Below are 21,669 nucleotides of genomic sequence, written 5' to 3'. Positions count from 1 at the left end.
TCATATAAAGGTATTTTTCCAATGAAGCCAACTGAATAATTATATAACAGAGTTCATTTTAATTTTCGTCTGTGCAAGTTAGTTTAGCAAACTAATTTGTAAAACCAAAAAATTTGTTAGATTATGTGTTCTGTCTTTTTAATTATTATTTAAAAACATTGTCACTGAACTGATGGAAGCTACATTGATTGTCCCTTCCTCTTGCTCTTTCAGAAGCTGCAGCCAACTGGCAAATAGCTTCCCCAGCCTCCTGCTGAAGCATCTGCCTGTCCTCCCTCCCCCAGCGTCCTCACCCTCCGTCTTCGGGCTGCTTGTTAACTCCTTAGAAGCTGTTTTAATAGTAGTGGGGGTGCAGCGCTCTGCTGAATGTAGCTCGGGGTTTTTGAAGCACAGTGTCACCTGGAGACCTTGGCAAATGACCGTCCTACAACATCCGCCTGCTCTGGCCTCACACACCGCTTTTCCTCGACAGCACTTATCACAGCATCGGACTTCAGAGCATTCCTAAATCTTTTTGGAATGTCTGCCTCCCGTACTGGAGAAGAAGCTCCACGAGGGCAGGCTGTGCCAGGCTGTGTTGGGTCTTTGCTCACCTTCGGATCCCCAGCATTCAGCTCAGGGCATGGCACTTTGCGGGCATCCCAGTATTTGCTGGATGCTGAATGCATGGATCTATGAGTGACCAAATGAATCAGTATGGTGGAGAGCCACCCAGATACCCAGAGACTTTCTTCTTGATGTTCAAAAGGTCCATGTAAGATTAAAGAAGAATTTCCCCCCAAAGTGGGGCCTATGTGTATGTAGGTCTAGGTGTCAGTAGATGTGTGCAAATGCATGCATGTGCCTGCAAAGGACATCCGATGTCCTTTGTGCTAATCTAATGCTCTCAGGAGCTTCGGAGGAGGAGGCTGGCCAGTTCCTGGTCCCGTTGAGCTGCTGAAGCACTGAGCTGGGAGGCTGAAGATCTAGAGTCTGGGGCACACTCAGCCACTCTTGGTGACCTGTGTGATTGTGAGCATGTCACTTCTTCATCTGCAGAACCTGTCGGGGTCTTTCTAGTGCTGTGATCTTAAGATTCTCCATGTAGGGAGTGTTATCTCAGAGACCTAGAGCTAAGATACTGGCAGGCTGCCTTCTCAACCCATAGATGACATAAGTGATGTTCATTCTAAATATCTTCCCTCCCCGCAAACCAAACTCTTCCTTAGATTTACAATGTTCAAACCAATGCAGCGTCTCTTTCCTTGTACGTCATTTCTGCCTTTGAGGACTCTGTCTGCTTCCCAGAGTTGCCTCTCACTCAGTCTCCTTGTGTCAGCTCTAAATTACTGACCCCTAACTCTGCCTGCCAGGCACTGTTCCAAGCACTTGACATGTATCAACTCATTTCACGAGGATAAAATGCAGTCCCACTAGGTTTTGCACACATCATGTGCTCATATTTACAGGCCGACCTACGGCATCTCAATTTCATATTTCTTTGACAGATGGGCTGTAGCAGGGCTGGAGTTTACATTAAGGCCGTGTGGAAAAGGTAACTTAAGCACTTGAGTACTTAAGTGGGAATGGAAGACAAACTGCAGGGTCACTGCCCTGATGTAAGTTACGATGGGTCAGGAAATTAACCTTTAATAAGTGTTTGACAATATGAGATAATATAGAAAGTGCTAGATCCCTTGGCATACCGTATAAATCCTCCAAGAGGCTAGGGAAGGAAGAGTTGAATAGGCGCCTGTGTAACCCACGTGTTTGATACTTATCTCTGCGTCTCCGTGGTGTCCTTATCTTCCACGGGGTCCTGTCACACAGCAGGGGAAGGCAAGCCGGGCGCAGTGTCCTCCAGGAGCCCGCTCTTCCACAGCACACCTCCCCCGGCCACATCCTCCGTTCTGATTTCCTTGCTTCTTAAGAATGTAAACAAGGTAACTGTTAATGCAGATATTAAAAGGTTATTTTTCTGATGGTCAGAGTTACACAGTCTCATTCTAAAGATGTGGGAAGCACAGAAGAGTGTCGAGGAGAAACAAAAAATTAGAACACAGTCAACTTGGAGGCACCGTTGGCAAGTCAAGCCTGCAATTCACCCTCCTTGAAGACGTGTTCATAAGCACGCTCCTTTCACTCCATGCCTGTGAGGTAGAGTCAGGAGATGAGACGAAGGGTTCTCTCCACGGCCGGAGGAAATGGCGAATTCCATCCAATGAGAAAAACTTTTGCTCTGAGAGGAGGGACGGAGGTCAGCACACGCATGCCTGTCCCCATGCGCTCTCTCCCTACAGTTTTGAAAAGGAGCCAGAGTTGAAACATAAAGGTTTTGGCCTGAAATCAGAGAATTAAATATGAGAATTCAAGGAAAAAAAAGAGCTGGACGAACCAGATTCTTCCTATTCTAGCTAACCCGAGAAGATGCACTGGAAAGATTTTTCAATAACACGTCTCGTCGGCTGGCTTTCCTCTCCCATCGAACTTTTCCATTTCACTCTCCTAAGACGCACACAAACGGCAGCTTTATTTTTTTGCCAAGCTACACTTTATAAGTTTTCTTTTTTTTCTTTTTTTTTTTTTTTGGGTCTCATTAACTCCACTCCCTCAGTCTCCCTAGATTTTCCAATGATTAAAGTAGTGGGCTTTTAAAAAAGGCCTCCAATTAGCACCTCATCAGCTCCAATTAGGGGAGACAAAAGCCGTGTAAAGATAACTCAATGAGAGAGGCCGGGCACAACCTCCAGTAATCACTTAAGACAAGCATGGAGCGTTCTCTCCGCTAACCATGCTGGGCCCATTCACCTTTCATTCTTCCTTTGGATGCATTTAAGACTGTTTTGCTGGGAAGATGGGCCTCCCAGGAATCTCATAATTCCTTATTCAGAGGCTACCTGTTTACAGCTCACAGAGCCCAAGGACCTAAACAATCCTATATTGTCTGCCCAGTGCTTCCTTAAACCTTCGCCTCCTAATGGCCGGTTCTCTGTGACCAGCCGACTCTGTTAAAGACTGGCTTTATATTCACACAGAGCGTTCTCCTTGTACTGTCTTTAATTACACGGGACGGTCACAATGTATTTTTTTTTTTTTCAATGAGAGTTCTTTGGAGCAGTTAATTTGGTGCCTGTCCTAAATGCCCCCAAACATTAATTAGGGTGGAAGGAACCCTAATGTCCTCTGCAGCTTTCCCCTCCACTTCCCTCGTTGTCACATAGGCCCGGATGGGTCTCCGTAATGAAATTACCTCATTAATGCCTTTACTCTTCACAGTGACTCATTCAAAGCCAACCATTTAGCTTTAATTTAATGCTGTCAAAAGGAAAAAGGTGCATTCATGGCTTTGATTAGCAAAAATTTTTCCCCCCCGAGGGGCGGACAGATTTAAATTATGAAGATGGTAAGTAGCGAGTTATAATTGGGCAGAAGCAGCACTTCAGGAAAGCTTAACTGCTTTCAAAGCCGGGCCTGGCCGGACCGCAGACTATTAACTGTGTCCAGTGCCTTGTTCTATTTGAATTGATGGCAACTTCACTATGAAAAAGAAAATGGGGTTTAATTTTTGTTTAATACACAGTGGGGCATATTTACCCACAGAGCAATAGCTTTTCGATGAGCTCAGTCTTTGTTTTCTTAATAATTTATCATCCGGGTTTCCCAACACGAGTTTTAAAGATCCCTGTTTTTAGGAGAAAATAAACCCTTAAGTGCACAGACTGAGCAAGCGAGTAGTTGACCTAACTCCTCAGCTAGGGCCACAGCAGACATGTGGGCTTTAATAATATGTTTTATAATGATTTTAAAAGTTACAGCCCTTTGGGGATTCGATCTTTGAGAAACTCTTTTCTTGATATTTTCTCACTTAACAGAACAATCCTATAAAGTAAGACTTAGATATTAAGTGCCTGGTAAAAAAGCAGAGTTTCAGGGAGCCTGAGGGACTTCCTTAGAAATCACGGTTAGCAGCAAATGCAGGACCAGAAGACACTATACTGTGGGCTTCGGGTAACACATAATTCTTTAATTTTGAGGACAGAGTTGCTTTTCTATAATGCTCAGAGTATCAAGTGTGTTTGCATTGGCTCAATCTCAATTTGTATATAAAGAAGAGTCTGTATCACCAGGCAATACTATCTTAGCTGGAATATATATATATATATATATATATATATATATAATCATATAACACGTGGTACATTACATGTCAGCGAATCAGAGGGATGGAATAGGTCTTTCTGGATGCAAGGTGGTGTTCAATCGTTAAGGGCAAGCAACTTGAGAAGGGGGGGCATGGAGACAGAGTGACCTGAATGAGACCATGTAGCGTTTCTTTCAAAACCTGAAATGATGTGACGCAACCATCAAACAATATAGAGGCTCTGTGGAAAGAATAGGGAACGTTGGGTCAGATCTGCTTTAAAAATCCCCCCTCGACCATAAACAGATTAATTCCATTTTCTCAGTTTGAGTTACCTCAATTGTTCAAGGGGCATAATAAAACCCATCTGTGATGCTGAGATAACACACGAAGAAAGTAAACATAGAAACAATGCCTTGCAAGTTTCATAGGGTAAGTGGTGTTGGGGAGGGAAAAAATTTTCTCTACCCTCTTAGGTTCTGCGCCTGAGTCCTGCAGATAAAACTGACTAAAGATAGATTAGCAGAAAAGACTGATTTTTATTCACAGAAAAATATGGCTCAAGGAGAATTCTGTGGCTTATATACCATTTAATAGCGGATGGGGGTGCTTATGGGAGAATAAATAACTTCTTAGAAACAGGGTCAGGGTGAAGGAGAAGAAACACTTAGGAAAAACAAATGACTTTTTGGAGACTCTACATTTAGGCAGATAAGGGGTTTTGGAAACAAATACTTTCGACTCAAAATAATTTGTGCTACAGTGGCTTATTTTGGACCCCTTCACACAAAAAAGGCATTAATAATAACCATTTACTGAACCAGACTAAATGCTTTCCATACCTTGGAAAAGAACTAAGGTACATCAAGTCATATATTTTTGCATTAACTCACATATTTAATATTTCTGGTTTAAAGATATTTTAAGTGATCAGTATTTTAAAACCACCAGATATTAATCATGGCATTGTAATACTTTATATGTTTCTGAGAGCTTGAGATTATAAAATATTTAAACACTGTTGAAATGGCCTCTGTGTGTTCTTGATCAGTACGCTCATTTCTTGACTTGAAAACATGAAACACACTCAGGTTTGGGAATAGTTGAGGAACACAGGATCTTCTACATTGACTTCTTAGGGAAAGTTTCTTCCATGTTGGCTGCTGAATTCCTTTACTTGAATAAAGAGAGTGTCCTGCTCCTTCCTTATTTATGGTCGTTTTATGTGTGTGCGCATGTGTGTTGCGTGTGTGTGCGGATGTGTGGGTGTGTGTGTGTGCATATGTGTGTGTAGCGGGGGAGAGATTGAAAAAGGTTAGAACCTCAACTGGCTCAGATCATGAGCCTTCCTGTCACTGTGTCTGACACAGTGATGGGGACAACACCTCGTTAAATGTAGCATTATATGCAACGGGCACATCCAGAAACCCCGCTCCCTTTCCCTTACTCCAATAGTGCATTTTTTATACACGGCTTTGGGCTTCTGATACTAAAAGAGAAGGATTTTTGCAGACTCTTGTTACACACATCCTCTTAATTTAGAATCTTCTGTTGTTGTATCACTAATATCAATACATTATTACACCAGTGTGGTTTAATTCTAGAATTAGAAACATATTATATTATATTATATTATATTATATTATATTATATTATATTATATTATATTATATTATATTATATTATATTATATTATATTATATCATGGAAGTATTCCTCATAAGATTCCAAATTGCTTGAACGTAATTGGAAAACGGGTGCTGTGTATGGGTTGACTGTGCTCCCCGCCGCCGCCCAAAAGATATGTTAAAGTCCTAACCTCCAGTATCTGGGAATGTGATCTTATATGAAAATAGTGTCATTGCAGATGTGATTAGTTAAGATGAGGTCACACTGGAGGAGTGTGAACCTTAATCCAATGTGACTAGTGTCCTTATAAAAAGGGTTCATTTGGACACAGAGACAGACCCACAGGGAGGACAGATGATGGGAAGACACAGGGAGAATGCCACAGAAAAATGGGAGAGATGCATCTGCAAGTACCAAAGACTGTGGGCAAACGACCAGGATCTAGAAAAGAGACCTGGAACTGAGTCTTCCCCAGAGTCTTCCGAGGGAGCACGGCCCTGCCAAAACCTTGATTTTGGATTTCTGGACTCCAGAATTGTGAGATAATAAGTTTCTCTTTTCTAAGCCAGCCAATTTGTGGTACATTGTTTTGGCAGCCCTAGGAAACCAAGTATGCTACAAATATTTTTAGAATTGACTATCTAACCTTGTTATAAGTAATGGGCCTTACTCTTATGTCATTGTGATTATTAGGAATACAGTGATTTATGATATGAATCATGTTAATATGCTCTTAGTAGAGCAATACTTACTTTTTGTTTATATGATCCTGCCCCTACCCCAATATCTTTAAGCAATAACAGTCTGATCATTGCTAGATATTTATTAGAAAAAATATATTTCTGAGGCCCTCCTCTGACATTCTCCCCTTTCTTCTACCCCCAAATCAAAACCATATGTACAGGCTACTTCAATGTCTTGCCTTTATTCTGTGGTGTTCTTGACCACAGAGAAACACCAGATGTCAAGGGGACCTTCTCACTAACAGGAAGCCATTTTTATCTTTGTTGAAATGAAGATAATGTGTACATTCCAAAAAAAAATTATAGGAGAAGTTATATATTTATAGTATTGACAGACAAAGAAGTGAAAATCTTCTCCATAAATAAATGGGAAACGAAGTTGAAAGTGTCTAGTTCAATGGCTGGTTCATAGTAAGGGCTTAATAGATATCCATTTTCCCCTTCCCCCTCCTGCTTGATGCAACCGGGCATGGCAATTAGTGTAATAGAAACAGAATTAGGCAGCAAATCCGTCTGCAATCAAAGAGCTATGTGGGAGATGCTTTAAGTATTTTGTAAACACTATTTAAACAAAAACATAGGTTAGGCATACCCAGTGCGCTTGGATGTGACCTTTCCAGCTCTGACGACCCATGTCGCTTTGTTGCTCTTTTAAGTGAAGCCTGCCTTGGATACTATTTATTTGTATCCATGAATGAGCTCCTCTCACAGACTATAAGCCCCCAGAGGGCAGGAGTCCTTTTACTCATACTTAGTCCCGGTACATAATTACCAAATCACCTTGTATCTTGCCCCAAGTATTCTTATTTCTACCTTTTCTGTACCATTTACAGGTCTGCCTTCTCCAACAAGCTATGAACTCCTCTAGGCCAAGTGCAAACACACAGGTGCATTCTTATTACTATTTCCTGCTCTGGGCCACTGGCCAAATTCATGTCCATTTCAAAACCACTCTGGTTTCTGGCAAAATCCTCCTGGACCTGCATCGCTTTCCTCCCTTGAGTCAGAGCCAAGAATTCTAAATCTTATTCCACATGAAGTGTTTCTACAACATAACTCAGTACTGGGCACCTTGTAGGTCAATACATAACTGTATGAGTTACGGTTTGGCACATTATAGTTATAAATTGTGCAGCCCTGTGACATTTGATGTTCATAAAAGGTCGCTTTGTATACAGAGGAACATGCCGTGATTGTATGGCAGTGTAGAGAGTGATGTTACATTGAGGACAATTAATAAGTAAATAAGAGCACTAGCCATCACTTAAAAAATACCATTTTGATTTTACAAGGCATAATTTTCTAATGAGTACATAAAACTGTGAGCCTTCACGGGGCCCATCTCCTTTAATTGCTGGTCCATTTGATTCATACCAGACTAAGAGTCTGTTTTGAAGAACGAGGAGACAGTTTATAATTATGCCTTGGAAAGTACACAATTTCATTTTCTTCACTTTCTTGGCTGTCCTGGAAGGGAAGCTGAACACAAACCCCTTCTTCTCTTCCCTTCCTTGTTTCATCTGGTCAATTCTAACAAACACTGCTAATGACCAGGCTATATCGGCATTACCTAGTCAAGTAGCCCATTCAGTTTGCTCAAAAGAGCACAGACATAATCAAGCATTTGGCTGAATGCACAATTCACACTGAATAGGGCAAATATTTGGATTCAAGTATAGGTCAGCAGCAACCAATTGAAATATTGCTAAAAGAAGCCTGTGGGAACTAAATGTACATAAAAGAAGGACAGAAGGAAAGAGAAAAAAGGAGGTTCTCAAGGGGTGAGCCAGGGCCGCAAAGACCAGAGGGGCCATTAGTCTCTTCCACACGAAGGTAGGTGGCTGAGCTCGGAAGGTGAGCGAAAGCAGCAGCGATGGCCTGTTACCTCGGCTTCGGAGGACAGCATGTTCGAGCTGCTTTGTTTGGTTCCTAAGTGGAATTCATAATTTATTACAAATGCACCATGAAACTTTCTGATAGGAAGCCCCCTGCCCCAGCCACTCGACTTCATTTAAAAAGAGAACGGGTTGGAACCTCTCTCTGGTTTTGTAGTTTGTCCTAGTTAGCCATCGGATCGCGCTGCGGCGGGTTTTATTGACTTGAAAACCCTCCAGGGCACTGAGGAGCCCCGTTAACCTCCTTGGCTCCAACCCCCATCATCCACTCTCCCATGACGCCCAGCAAATCCAGACCTCTGCGGCCCAAAGGAAATGTCTGCCACACTCACAGCCTGTTGATAATGCCTCGCTTTATGGATGGTTTAATTCTCAAACATCCACTCTGCATGTGGGCATTAACATGCCCCAGTGCTGCACTCAGCCACATCCTTTTTCTCCTAAAAGGGTCAGAAATCCCAATCCCTGGCTTCATAAGCAGTGTTTGGGAATGAGCCCTCGGTCCCAATCTTTGCCCGGTTTGCTCCTTGCCTTTGGAAGTCAGTGGCCAATAATAAGACAGGGCAGCAACTTGTGTCCCCAGCACTCAGAGCTTGGCCGAACTCCACCGTAGACAAGCTTTGGCATCCAGGGATCACTCCTTGGAAATGAAGATTCTGCCTCCAGCCCGCACCCCGGAAGACGGTAACATGCTTCAGAGAAGAGGAGAATGTGGATGTTTGGACCTTGTCCAGCTCCACGGAGAACAGTTAAGGGAAATGACCTCTGGCCTCACATCATTTTCAGAACAGATAAAGCTTAAAACCAATGAAGGGCACACTGAATATACAATGAACCTCTCAGAAATTTCTTCCATAACCCAGATACAAAATGTTGGTTATTTGGCATTCTATTAATCAGGGCTCTTTATTAATTCTGGAGTTTTTATCACTATGGTGAAATATTTAGAACAAAGAGTAGTTACATCCTGTAATGTTAAATTATGCTCAAAATAAAGTGTTCTGTCCCATTCTTTGTATTTTTCCTTTATCTGTTTGTGGCGTGTGTATTATTTATCGAATAATCAGAATATTTATCTAAGTAGACCACTTTGCAGTCAGTCACATCAGATAACTTATTGTCCTTGTCTTATATTAAAAGGTTATTTAAATGCTAAATGTAAGTATCTTACCCCAAACCACAAGCCAGTCAATGGAGAGGGTTTGGGTAGCTGCTGGAGTGTGCATGTGGATCCCTCACTCAGAAGATTCTCTGCACCCTCCAGACCAGCACTGGCAGATCTTGAGCTGTTCGAAGTCTGAACAAGAGGGTGTGGGTGAGTCAGTCAAGCTCATGATCACATCTTGGGAAAGAGGCTGACTCTGAATTGGAGAAGCAGACTAATGGCTGAGGATATGCATACAGCAGTCATGCCTTAGCAAGACGGTGTATAAGAGGCAGAACCCAACCAATGATGGAAATAAAAAAGATAGGGTCAGTTATTGCAAGGACAAAAGGGTGTCTCAGAGCAGGAAGAGTAGCTGGCCTTGCAAAGAAGAAAATTCATGACAAGAAAAGCCATCAGGACAGAAGGCAGAGGGACTCGTCTACCTCGCATGCTTTCTGGGACAGCGTGGTTTACAGCTCTGCCTCTCACGTGATCTTTGGGTATCGGTGTGACTTCAGAACACTCACATCATGCTGATTGCATTAATTTTCTTTAAGATGTTTTAAGATTCTAAGATGCTTTAGATTTTAAGACCTGCCTTTAACTTGTTTCACTAAAAAAAGAAAAACCACCACCCCTTAAACCCTGACATCGTCTTAACAATAGCCCTTTGCAATGCACGAATTGATGTCACTGGCCTCTTATTGCTTTGACGTTTCTTTCATCCATTCTGAGCGATTTGGCCCTTTCTTCTGCCTTCTGCTGAATTTAGTGGACCTTGGGAAGCAATCCTTTTGCATGTATCTCTGTAAAGAAAAGGTGACAGAACTTTACTTCTCTATATCTAATTCTGAAATCTTTTAAAGCAATTTGCAAGAAAATACAGAATTCTAATCACAGTACCATTGAAGAATATTTGCTTTATTAATAGCAAATTCATGCCCAGCTGTTCCAGTTCTGTGCTTTTTTGTGGACGCAATAATTTTTTTGTTTCAGCGTCAAGTCAGAGTGGAATTTTTTTGAAGTCATCTTAAAGGGCATGTGAGTTCCAAGAATGCATATAACTCAATGGGAGTGATGATAATATGGACAGCCACAGGTAAGCTGGCAGGTGAAAAGGTGATGACGAAAGCATGAACTCTGTCATCTGGCCGCCTGCAATTATAGAACACCTTTGATTTGTAAGACACATACGATTTTGTAGATATTAAAGTGAGAAATAATGTGCATGTCATTGAAGGGTTGGTCAAATGTGGTATTTGCATGACAGGTGTTGGGAACAGAGGTCTGTCTACAAAAGGGACAATGACCAAGGTTCCTCTAGAACAGAACTTTGCAATGCAGAGAGGATGCAACTAGCTAGGAGGAGCGTCCACTCCTGGAGCCTGGTATAGCCCAGGAGCCTTAATGACCTGTCTTCCGTGAGCCTCATGACAAGACCTCGCAGTAACCATTACGACCTTTACTGGAGTTAGGGACCAGAGCCACGGGGAGGCAAAGGTCCTGCCCAGTTCAGACCATTGGTGGAGGGTGGGCGGGGGCGGGGGGGGGGAGGAGAGGCTATGGAGCTTAGATCGGTGAGGCTTCCAGACCACGTGTTCTTCCCATACTACCTGTGAAGAGGGTGGGGGAACAGTTAAGGGTTTACTGGCAGTTCCACGTGAATGAATTAACCAAATGAAATAGCTTGGGGTTGAAGGTAGGCCTTTGACGAGTTAAATTTTAAAACTCATGCTTCCTTTCAGCAGAGAGTAATGTAAGTGATAGCCGAATATTCCCCAGTAGAAAAATTCTTAGGCCGATTTCTGTCCTTTGGGGGATCTAGAAATTTATGCAGCTTTGCGACATATAGACGTGAAATCGAAGGAGGCCAGCTGTGGTTTTGGCAAGGTTTTAAAACCATTCTTAACAACGATTTATGGATTAAAAGGACCTAACCATGACCCTAAATTGACCTTCACATACTCTTTCCATCCCAGGAACACCTTGCTTTTTTTCGTTATTATCTCACATGTAAAAATTAGTGGTAAATGCAGTTGTACTGTGTTTAATAAATGTAGAAATCTCCCACAGTCAGGAGTCATTGGTTGGCTAATTGGAAAAGTCCATCAAATTATAGGCTTTAAAAAATGTAAATAGTTTCATTTAGCTTAAGCATAGACATGTATACTCACACCAATCTTGTGATAGAAGCCTATCGTCTTTTCTTTCTATAGGATCTATCGATTAGAGCCTTTATCATTCCTTTTGCACAGATCACATCCTTAATGCGTTGGCAATGATTTCCAGTTCTAGTTTCTTTAAACTGCAGAGACACTGCCACACTATAAAAGTGAGGAATTCTACTAAATAGTAATAAATTTCCCCTACACTTTATAGTAATATTACCTATATCTGATTTGATCAAAATATGTCTTAGTGACTATGTATTTGTTTTTACCGTGTCTTCAAAGTGTTCAATTTTGTTTTCTTTTTTCACATACTCATGTGTTCAGAGATACAGTTAATATTTAATTAGCTACAGAATTACGCCAACAAGTTCTTGGGATGGCACTTGCCTTACGGCCTGACTGCGCTCAGCCAGTCCTGGCTCTTTGCCTATTTCTTCTCTCAGGCCTTTCCTCTAATAGACAAGTACATTGAAATCCATCTTTGTATCTGCTTCTCAGAAGACCTCCAAATGACACAGCACACACTACATTTATTGTAAAAAAAATTATTGTAGTAGAAAAATTCATAACAACTAAAGCAAAAAATATCAGTCTTCCAGATTTCCTGAGATCAGAAACCACAGTAAACACAATCTTTGATGCCTCTATAGGTACCACCCGTGGCGAGACCTATTCAGAAAGAGGACCCCCTAAGCGCAGTATTCTTACTGAAACAAAAGTTCCATGCTCTAGCATCTACTATTCATTAAGCCAGGAAACCGGACCTGTGTGTTTACCTGATACATTTCTACTCACACAGAAATAACATAACCCCATTATGAGAAATTGGGACAGAGAGGAAATAAAAAGGAATTTTGACTAACTAAACCATTGTTGTTTTGGTGAAAAGGTGAGTTCATGAATTTTTAAAAAGTTTTACAAGGATTGAAATGAACAGAATTGCGAATTAACTGTCAAGTAACCAGAACACTCAGTTAACTGGAGCTCAGAACAGGAGTCTCTTGATGCCCCAGACTGCCAGCCAATCACAGAAGCCGGTGCAGGGCTCTGCCAGCCCTGTTCTGTAGGGATCTGCTGTGGCCCTGGCTTCCAGGCCTTTCCCCTGTAGCCTGGCAAGGTGGAGTGGGGCGGAAGGCAGCTCAGGAAATGAGCCCCCTTTTCACCTGCACTTCCCAGGCTGACTATGGTGGGCTGCGGTGTTGTTCCACGTGAGGTCTGAGATAATAGCTGCATCATCATACAAAAACCAGCACAGAGCCACCTGTGATAGGTCTCCACCCTGCATTGTAATCGAATCTGGCATCAGGTGTGCAAAAGTCCTGGCTTCTGCAGTTGAGAGAGGTGTTAGGTAATTGCCTGGAGAACCCGATGCTTCCTAAGAGTTCTGGAAGGCAGCTAAAGGCTCTCCCTGTGCTTTGGGGAACCCCCTGGCCTTCCACATGGGTGGTTCTCAACAGTGGAAATATTGCCTCCTAGGGGTTGTTTTGGAAATTATGAATGATGTGTGTGTGTGTGTGTGTGTGTGTGTGTGTGTGTGTGTGTCTAGGAGGTGAAGGAGCCTAACTCTTCACCAAGTAACAAAGAGCCTAGAGCCTAACTCTGTCTTCCATATAAACACAGTTTATCTTTTATGGCTTCGATCTACAATAATTCTATTTAAATTAAGGAAAAATTATATTTACATTTGGTTGGAACTTTACTGAGAGTTATTCACCAGTGCAATGCAGCTTCATGGTATCTGAGTCACTGACACTCTGTATTGGTGGCTGTCACATTTGGGTGAGCAAGCGTGAGCATCGGACTACTTCCTTCTGTCTTCCGCCTGTAATTGTGTCTCAGCATTTACATATTGAAATACATATTAATTTATTATAATGACTTCACTTTCATTTGTTCTTTCCATTACCGTTGGGACATTAGAGTGATTAAACTATTACCTGTGGAGATAAGATGTATCCATGTATTTCATTTTAGGATCTACAGGGGAGATTTGCACAATATTGGTTATAAAAGGGGACATTGAGTCTAATAGGGTGGAAAAGTGCTGTTTCCATTGAACTTACAGCCCCCAGCAATTCTGCTGTGCTGGGATAATATGGAAATTGTGCTCTGAGATATTATTGTTAGGGGCTCTGCCCTGGCACGCTGCTCTAACCCAGGTGTCCCAAACTCGATCCCCAACTCCTTATGTAGGGCCAGTGCTTACCCAGCTTGAAGTTGGGCAGACCAGGTGATGTTTGTTGGATCCTAGGAGGTTAGGTGCTGGATTCAAGCTCATAAACTTCTGAGGACGGGGGTGGGAAAGGCGGCCCCATATAAAAAGCTCCCTCTGAGTATCCTATGCTAGTTCGTATCCAACTTAGCACATCAACTTCCCTTCATCCAAGCAGACAAGAAAATGGGGAGCCAACATATTCTCCTTGGTTCCAAAAGCTAAACAATATTACCAGGTAATTAACAGAGTCTTCCTTCCAGATAGAATATTAATTAGTAAGAAGTTGGCCCCTAAAAAAAGGCCTCTGAAGCTTGCCTAAGAGCCTGCAGAAAAGCAATATATGATTAGTTTGACTGTCACAGGCATGGAAAACCGACTTTGTATGGGAGCCTCTGGGTGGCTTGGTGTCAGACTACATTGTGACACTGCTGTTGCTGCCTGCTGCCAGGACCGTTACCCTCATCTGACGAACATCCGAGAAGGAATGTAGGTTTGTCTCCAGTGAAAGCAGCACGAGGCAGCTGCTTTGTGGAGAAGGGACTCAGGCCAGCTGCGCTGAGGCTCACGGTGCAGTTCAACTGCTCCATCTGCCGAGTCATCTAGGAAATGCAGAAACTGCTTGAGAAGAGAAGAGACAGGGAGGAAGGGGAACAGACTGATATGTTCAACTCCTACGATCCACATATTGAGTTCTTCATGGCATTTATGGTACAGGGAGACCCTGATGAATAAAGAAAACATTGTTATACCCATTTCCCAGATGGGGAAACTGAGACAAGTTGAATTACTATGCCCAAGTTCACACAGCTAAGTGGCATGCTAATTTCCACTTGCAAAGAATTTATCTATTGAGAGTTTTATCAGATCAGATTAAGTTTGACCACCTATTACAGAAAACTAAAAGATATCAGTAATTTCAGTGGTTAGAAGAGATGGAAGTTCATTTTTCTCTCACAACAGGCAGGCAAGGCTTAGTGGAATAGCTGTATGATCATACTGTGGCTCCATTTTCTTTCTGCTCTACCCTCCTCAATGGTCCAATTCACAGTATAAAATGGTCGCTTAAGTTCTCAACATTACGTCTAAATTCCAACCAGCAGAAAGGAGGAAAAGAGCACGTCCCTGTGTTTAAGGACATGTTTTGGAAGTTAAACATGAAGTTTTGCTTATCTTCATTGACTGATACCTAGTCACATGACAGTTCTTTTTGCAAGGGAGTCTGGGAAATGTAGTGTTTTTTTGGGGGGGGTGGGGATGCACATGAGCCCAGCTAAAAACCAGTTTTATTACTAAGGGAGAAGGTTAAGGACAATTAGCAGTCTCTGCCTCAGAGGTCTAATTTTAAGGGTTGCCAGTCATACCTACATCATTTCTGGCTTCCCAGGTCCACCCAGAATCTCTGGCCTGAGGTTTTGGGCCAGTTCTGCTGATAGACTTACTTCTCTGTTTTTCTCACTTCTAATTAGATTTACCAACTGTAAGAAGTCACATGGGTCTTTTGGGTAGTGAAGAAGTTCAAAATTGCTTATATTAGTCCATGCTGCTCACTTTGGAGACTTCTGAGGCTTCAAGAGTCATTCTGGGATTCTCCGAGAAGAGAGCGCATTGCTGTGGTTCTTTCTGTTGGAACATGAAAGCAAAGCTGTCTTTACTGAGTCATAGACATAATTATGAATTTCAGATGGATTCCAGTCACTGTCAACTGCGTTCTGGGGGACTGAGGCAGTCCTGCTCCAAAGCATCTACCTTTGTGCCTTACATCCCAAAACAACCTTTAATGCCTAGTCCTTGAAAACTTCCTTTTTTCTCTTTTTATTTTAGGGATTCCATATGAGTCTAGGTTAATTTACCAATTTAGTTGGTATGCAGCTTTTTCAAATCTTAAAAATGATCAATATAATTACTACAAAGTCTTTTGTGACATAGAACAATCTAAAAGCCACAACTCAATTTTTATAGCTAAGAGTAGACCTTAGACCTTGTAAATTTTCACATAGCTTAGTATCACTGCTCTGTCCCTGAGCCTGTACATTCTTAAAATATCTCTGGGGGTATAGTCTAACCACCACTCAAAGCTTTTTTTTCTGGACCATTATGTCTCACACATATGATGTCTCACAAATTTCTCAAACTTCTGATGGCAGTTAGCTCAGAAGTGCTAGAGAATGCTGCACTGTACATTCCACAGCCACGTGGACCCATTGTTAATGGCCACTCGGACCTGTGAGGATGAGTGCAGTGAGAAATCATGACTCTACAGCCCAAGTTATTCTGCAGAAACCACAATTCCAACAGAATCCAACTTCAACTATTTTAGGCAACAAAGAAAATTAGTGACTCACATAACTGAAAAATTCTGGGATAGATTTCACTTTGGGCATATCCCAGATGTTCAGATCATGTCACTTTGGTTCTGTTTTTCTATCTCTTGGCTCTGTTTTTCTTCATCTTGACTTCATTCTCAGGCAGGCTTTCTCCATGCAGCAGAAAAGATGACTTGCATTGGTAGCTCTTTGGGGTCCCCAACAGTATTTAAAAGTGTGAAAGGGTGCCAAGATGCACACTTACTAATGGAGCAATCACCATAGCCAAGATTTTTCTTCACTAATAACTGAAAGTCTCATCTATCTATTCATTTACTACTCACCTACTGTGTTCTAGGTACTGCTTGGCATCAGAGATACCATGTAGACAGGCCTGGGTCACATATATGTCCCCCTCTGTGGTGGAAGTGGGGTCAGCCATACCCCAACTATATCAAATGGGCTCGCCAAAGGAAAGTAGATTTTGTTACCGGAAAGAAGAATTTCTGGGTAACCAACAACAGAGATAACATTTTATCACTGTAAATGTTTGTTTACAGAAAACTGAAGTTTCTAATTTGTTTAGGATTAGAACTTACTGAGTTGACCAATGGGACAGAAAATAATGGAAAATCTTTGGAATTTTTTTCCCATGAGATCCAGAGTCCCACTCCACTCAGGTCCCTTTTGTCCAGTGCCCAAGGGAGTGGAGAGAAGCTGGTACAATTGTATCTACGGAGCTTGGTAGTGTGGAAAGAGGGCCAAAGCAAATTCTGTGCAAAGATTTTTAGCTTGTTGAGGCTTGAAAATTTCTCTTCACTAGGGACGGAACCCAATCCTAGTGCTTTCGCCTGTGGCCACGGGATGGTCAGGAAATGACTGTGACAAATCCCAAATAGATTAGCCCATGGGGAATGTTTAGAGGAAAAACCCTGCTCGGATATGGCAGTGAAGGGTGTACAACTCAGCTTCTGCCACTAATGTTGGGCCTATTACGTAAGGAAGAAAAACAATAAAAAACAGGGATGGGATTTCATCTCATCCAAAGTGTATGGCTTGGATTTCTCTGGGACAGAGCCAGTTCTGTCAAATGGGGACAGCTCTGGAAAGGAAGAGGGCTCAGAACTTCCCCGTAGGGAACAGACGCCTGCAGCCTAGGCGGACACTGGCCTGTGACCTCTACCTTAGGCTAGACAGTGCTTTCGTCCATAACCAGCAGGTGATTTTTTATTTTTTTGGTTAGGTGAGGCAACCCTTGGTTGACCTCACAGATTGCAAGGACCTTTTCAGCTTATAATCCTTTATTTTCATTTTATTTTTTATTTATTTTATTTTTTATGCCTACAGCACCTGGATGGACTTCCTAGGTGGTCTCCCATCCAAGTACTTACCAGGCCGAACCCTGCTAAGTTTCCGAGATCAGACTGGATTGGGCTTGTTCAGGGTAGCATGGCCGTAGACAAGTGATTTTTTAAAGCTACTAAATCTTCATACAATTTTGAAAGGCCTTTTGTTACAGACATTTTCATTTTCAAACATACACAAAAGTAGAAGGATTATAATGTACTTACTACCCAGCTTTCACGATTATCAACATATGGACAATCTGGTTTTATCTATATCCCCACCCATTCTTGCTACCCCATGGGATGATTTTGAAGATATATAACAGACATCATAATATTTTAAGTATTTTAAAAAGATTTTTTAAATACTAAAATTCACATATAATGTTTTAATGGTGTCATGGACTGACCTTCGCAAACTTGCAAATCAGAATTGGATAAATCTGGTCCAATAAATAATTCTGCTTTTATCCTTCCCACCCCTCCACGCACCTTCCCCCAAAGTGAGTCATCTCAATCAAGAATAATTATGGAGATATTTGGACATCCCTTATGCCAATAGCATCATCTCAATTATGGGCCTGAGGTCCAAGAATTGTGAATCTGTGCAGGCAAATCCACACAAGCATGCTTTTCTCCCTCCCGGTTTGAAACCGAATAACCTCATCTGGTTTGCCATGCACATCTTTCATTTTTCACTGCCCCTGGCATTGGAAGGAAAACATCGCCTGTGTCTGGATTTCCTCACATGCATCACCAAGGCAACATCAGTTGTGAAACACCAGCATGATTACAGCAGAGATGTCTCTCTTTGTCTGAAAACAGAGTGCAGAGTTCTGAGGGACAGTGCTAATGGCGATAGGGTGCTATGCCTCACAAAGATGAAGGAACACGTCTCAATTTTTAGATCCACAGCTTTTTGAGCGCTTGTGTTCGTTTGTGATTGGATCCTTGCTGATTTCAAAGATAAAACAAGATGATCTCCGTACATAAATAAAATTAACTGGGTAGGCCTGGCAGCTTGCTCAACCCACCTGTAGATCCATACTTGGTGCAGAAGAGGCAGTAGGAGAAGTAGGGAAGAGGCCTTGTCTTATTGACATAGTGTGACCAGTGTGTAGAGTCATAACCGGTGGTGTTATCCAGGATGAAGAATCCAGTTTTAAATTGTAAAATAAAGATTCTTGGGGGAAATTCTGTACAGAGGAAAAATTTAAAAGTTATAGGACCTTGGTATGTATTGACACAGGCCTGTGACTTCATTCATTTGACTGTAATCCATACACATGGGGACCAGGGTTGGTCTTGATATCTACTGTATTTTCAGGGTTCACCACAGTGTATGTCACGTAGGGGTAGTCAACACATACTTGTTAAATAATTGAATGAAGTACTTGGAAGCCACTAGTGGCTGTATCCTTAGCAATTGGTTGCTTCCTGCAGAACTTTTCTGAATGCTTATTGTGCACCAAGTATTATCCTAAGGCCCCCAGAAGTTATGGAGATGATTAAGTTAAAATTCTTGTCTTCAAGAAGTTTATGACTAAGGGTAGGAGAATGGTAAAACTACCTACTGATAAAGCCTCCAGATTCCGTTCAGGAGAAAATAAAGATTTTATCTTTGAAGCCAGCACACAGTGGGAGATAAAGAAGCCCCTGGCACAGCTCCTGCCTGGACATAGCCTTCAGCCAAATGGTTTCAAGTGAGACTGAATCCATTCCTTCACATTCCGCTAGTATGGCATGAGGGTGACTCAACTAGTAATGGAAGTGACTCAGAAACTCCCAAATATAAAATGGTTAGCGGAGAGAATATTCATTAAACTGGAAGAAAAGGTACATTTGAGACAACAAAGCTATAAGTTGTCTTAGCATCTCTTATAACCTACCCTCCTTCCCTGGGAACAAGCCATGCCTGGGTGTAGCTCTGAGGTTAGCTGTTTATTCCTCCTCACTATATCTAATTTCCACAAAATTGCTTTCTGTTTGGTCTTAAAGTCAGGTGACTAGCTTCTCCATGTGCCTGCTGGTTGATAAATAACCATTCTCATAACCAGGAGGTGTAGCCCAAGTTAATGGTCCCTAAGAAGGAGGGTTAGTGGTGAGAATTCCAGACTTGAGGCGGACTCACAGTTGGTGGGGGGCGCTTGGTATGTTGGGTTGTCAGCTGCAGATTCCCCATTCCCTCAGAAGGTGGCCCTTCCCATCTCCGAGGCCCCTCTGTGTGGATGGGATTCCTCTCCCCACCCCTGACCCTCGAGTGATGGAGAGGAGGCAACTGTCTCCTGAGAACAATAACCAGATTCTCTGGTTTCACTGGGGATGTTTGGAATCGAGAAAAAGGCAAAAACAACAATAACAACAACAAACAACAAAAACCAAAAACAACAAAAAAACAAAAAACAAACAAAAAAACTGATTTCCTCGAGGAAGGGATGCCTGTGAGCTGCCTATGTACTTCCCTGCGAAACGGGCACCAGCCCTCCATCCCATCTGACCATGGATGGGCCACCGAGTGGAACTTCAAGTCCAGTAATCAGGGAACCGAGCAGAGAAAGGCCCAGGGCGATGAAGTGGGTGTTGACGACTCAGCGAAGACTAAGAGGAAGTGCCCCCTCTGTGGCCCCGGATTTTAACCTTGGTAGAAAGGTGCCGTATAGCTGGAAAAGCCATTTTTTTTTTTTTTTGGAACACCCAAACCAAATCATATCCATCCAGAAGCTTCCATCTCACCTCGTGTGAATATTTACACATAAAGTGTGTGTCAATCTGGGGGGTGGCACTGGATCTCGGTTGCCAACGTCACCGTAGAATGAACTAGAAAAGAAAAATAGACTTGGCGGCTGTCCCTGGAAGCCTGTTTTGAAGGGACCTCTTTTTGAAATGTTTCCCAGCTGTTATTTCCTTTCTGAATAATCTGAGCCTAATTCAATTGGTGTGGCACCTTTCTCTTTTCCAGAATTTTTTTTTTTTTTTCCAGAAGGCAAATGACCGGCATATGGCTCTCTACAGGCATCTACACGTTCCTCTGGTTTTGGCTGAGACTTTTACTGAACTGTAAATCAATGACCCGGTCGGTACAGGGGAGAAGTATTCCACGTCACGTGGTCTTTAAATCACATGGAGTGATGGCAGTCCAGCGAGATGCTGTGTATTATCTCCGAATGCTGGGGGTAAAAAGGTTGACAGCTGTCCCCGAGCTGACTCAGGGCAGATCCAACACATTACTGCGTTTCTGTGAGGGAGGCAGGCAGAGCAGAGAGAGCCAAGAAATCCCATGGATTATAGCTAAAAACCTCAAAACTAACAGAACTTGACTCTGGAAACAGTTCCCTCCTCATATATCATAAAAACTATTTATAAAGCAAGACACGACTCCATAGATACGACTTCCTTTCTGATTTAATCAATTCCCCACAGCTCCCATTCCCAGCGTGGCTGGCAGTGACAGGAGAGACGGAAGAGGAGAAAACGCCACAGAAAACAGACTGAGGGAGAAGTGAGAACTTAAAACATAAGTTGTCACCTTGCCAGAAATGAATGAGAAGCGAGTCTCTGAATTGCCTGGGGACGCAGGTGAAGAGACCGCACCGCACAGAACAGGAGGCGAATCAAGTTCAACTGAGTCGACGAGTTGCGTCGACTTCATTTCTGCCTTCCCATCTTTGGGAAACAGCCTCGACTGTCCCATGAGCCAATTCCTTAAAATACATCTCTCTCTCCCTGTAGACAGATAAATACACACGCATCTCTATCAACCTATCCACACATACACATCCTGCGCGTTCTGGAGAATGCTGACTAACTCATATAATTCCGTTTGTCTTCGTGGACTAGAAGGCATACTTCATGAGGACAGGAACTTTGTACCATCTCTACTCTATCCTTGGCCCTCCACACAATTTTACTGAATGAAGTGGGTAAGAATCTCAGACTGGGAAAATCCTACTGAAGGAAATAAGCAGAGTGATAAGAGTTAATGGCCAGGCAGAAAATTTCCTTCTTATACAGGGTTGAATAGTGTCCACCTCCTCCAAATTCATGGCCACTTGGCCCCTCAGGATGTGACTGTCTTTGGGAACAGGGTCTTTGAAGATATA

At 42.4% G+C, this 21,669-nt stretch overlaps 1 pseudogene; it reads right to left on the bottom strand.

Moving 5' to 3' along the window:
• Positions 1–17,561: 17,561 nt before the first annotated feature.
• Positions 17,562–17,684, bottom strand: LOC111740394 (annotated as a pseudogene).
• Positions 17,685–21,669: the final 3,985 nt, after the last annotated feature.

The sequence above is a fragment of the Pteropus vampyrus genome, unplaced genomic scaffold (assembly GCF_000151845.1).
Source record: "Pteropus vampyrus isolate Shadow unplaced genomic scaffold, Pvam_2.0 Scaffold62, whole genome shotgun sequence".
Taxonomy (NCBI): domain Eukaryota; kingdom Metazoa; phylum Chordata; class Mammalia; order Chiroptera; family Pteropodidae; genus Pteropus; species Pteropus vampyrus.
This window is presented reverse-complemented; position numbering and strand designations above follow the sequence as displayed.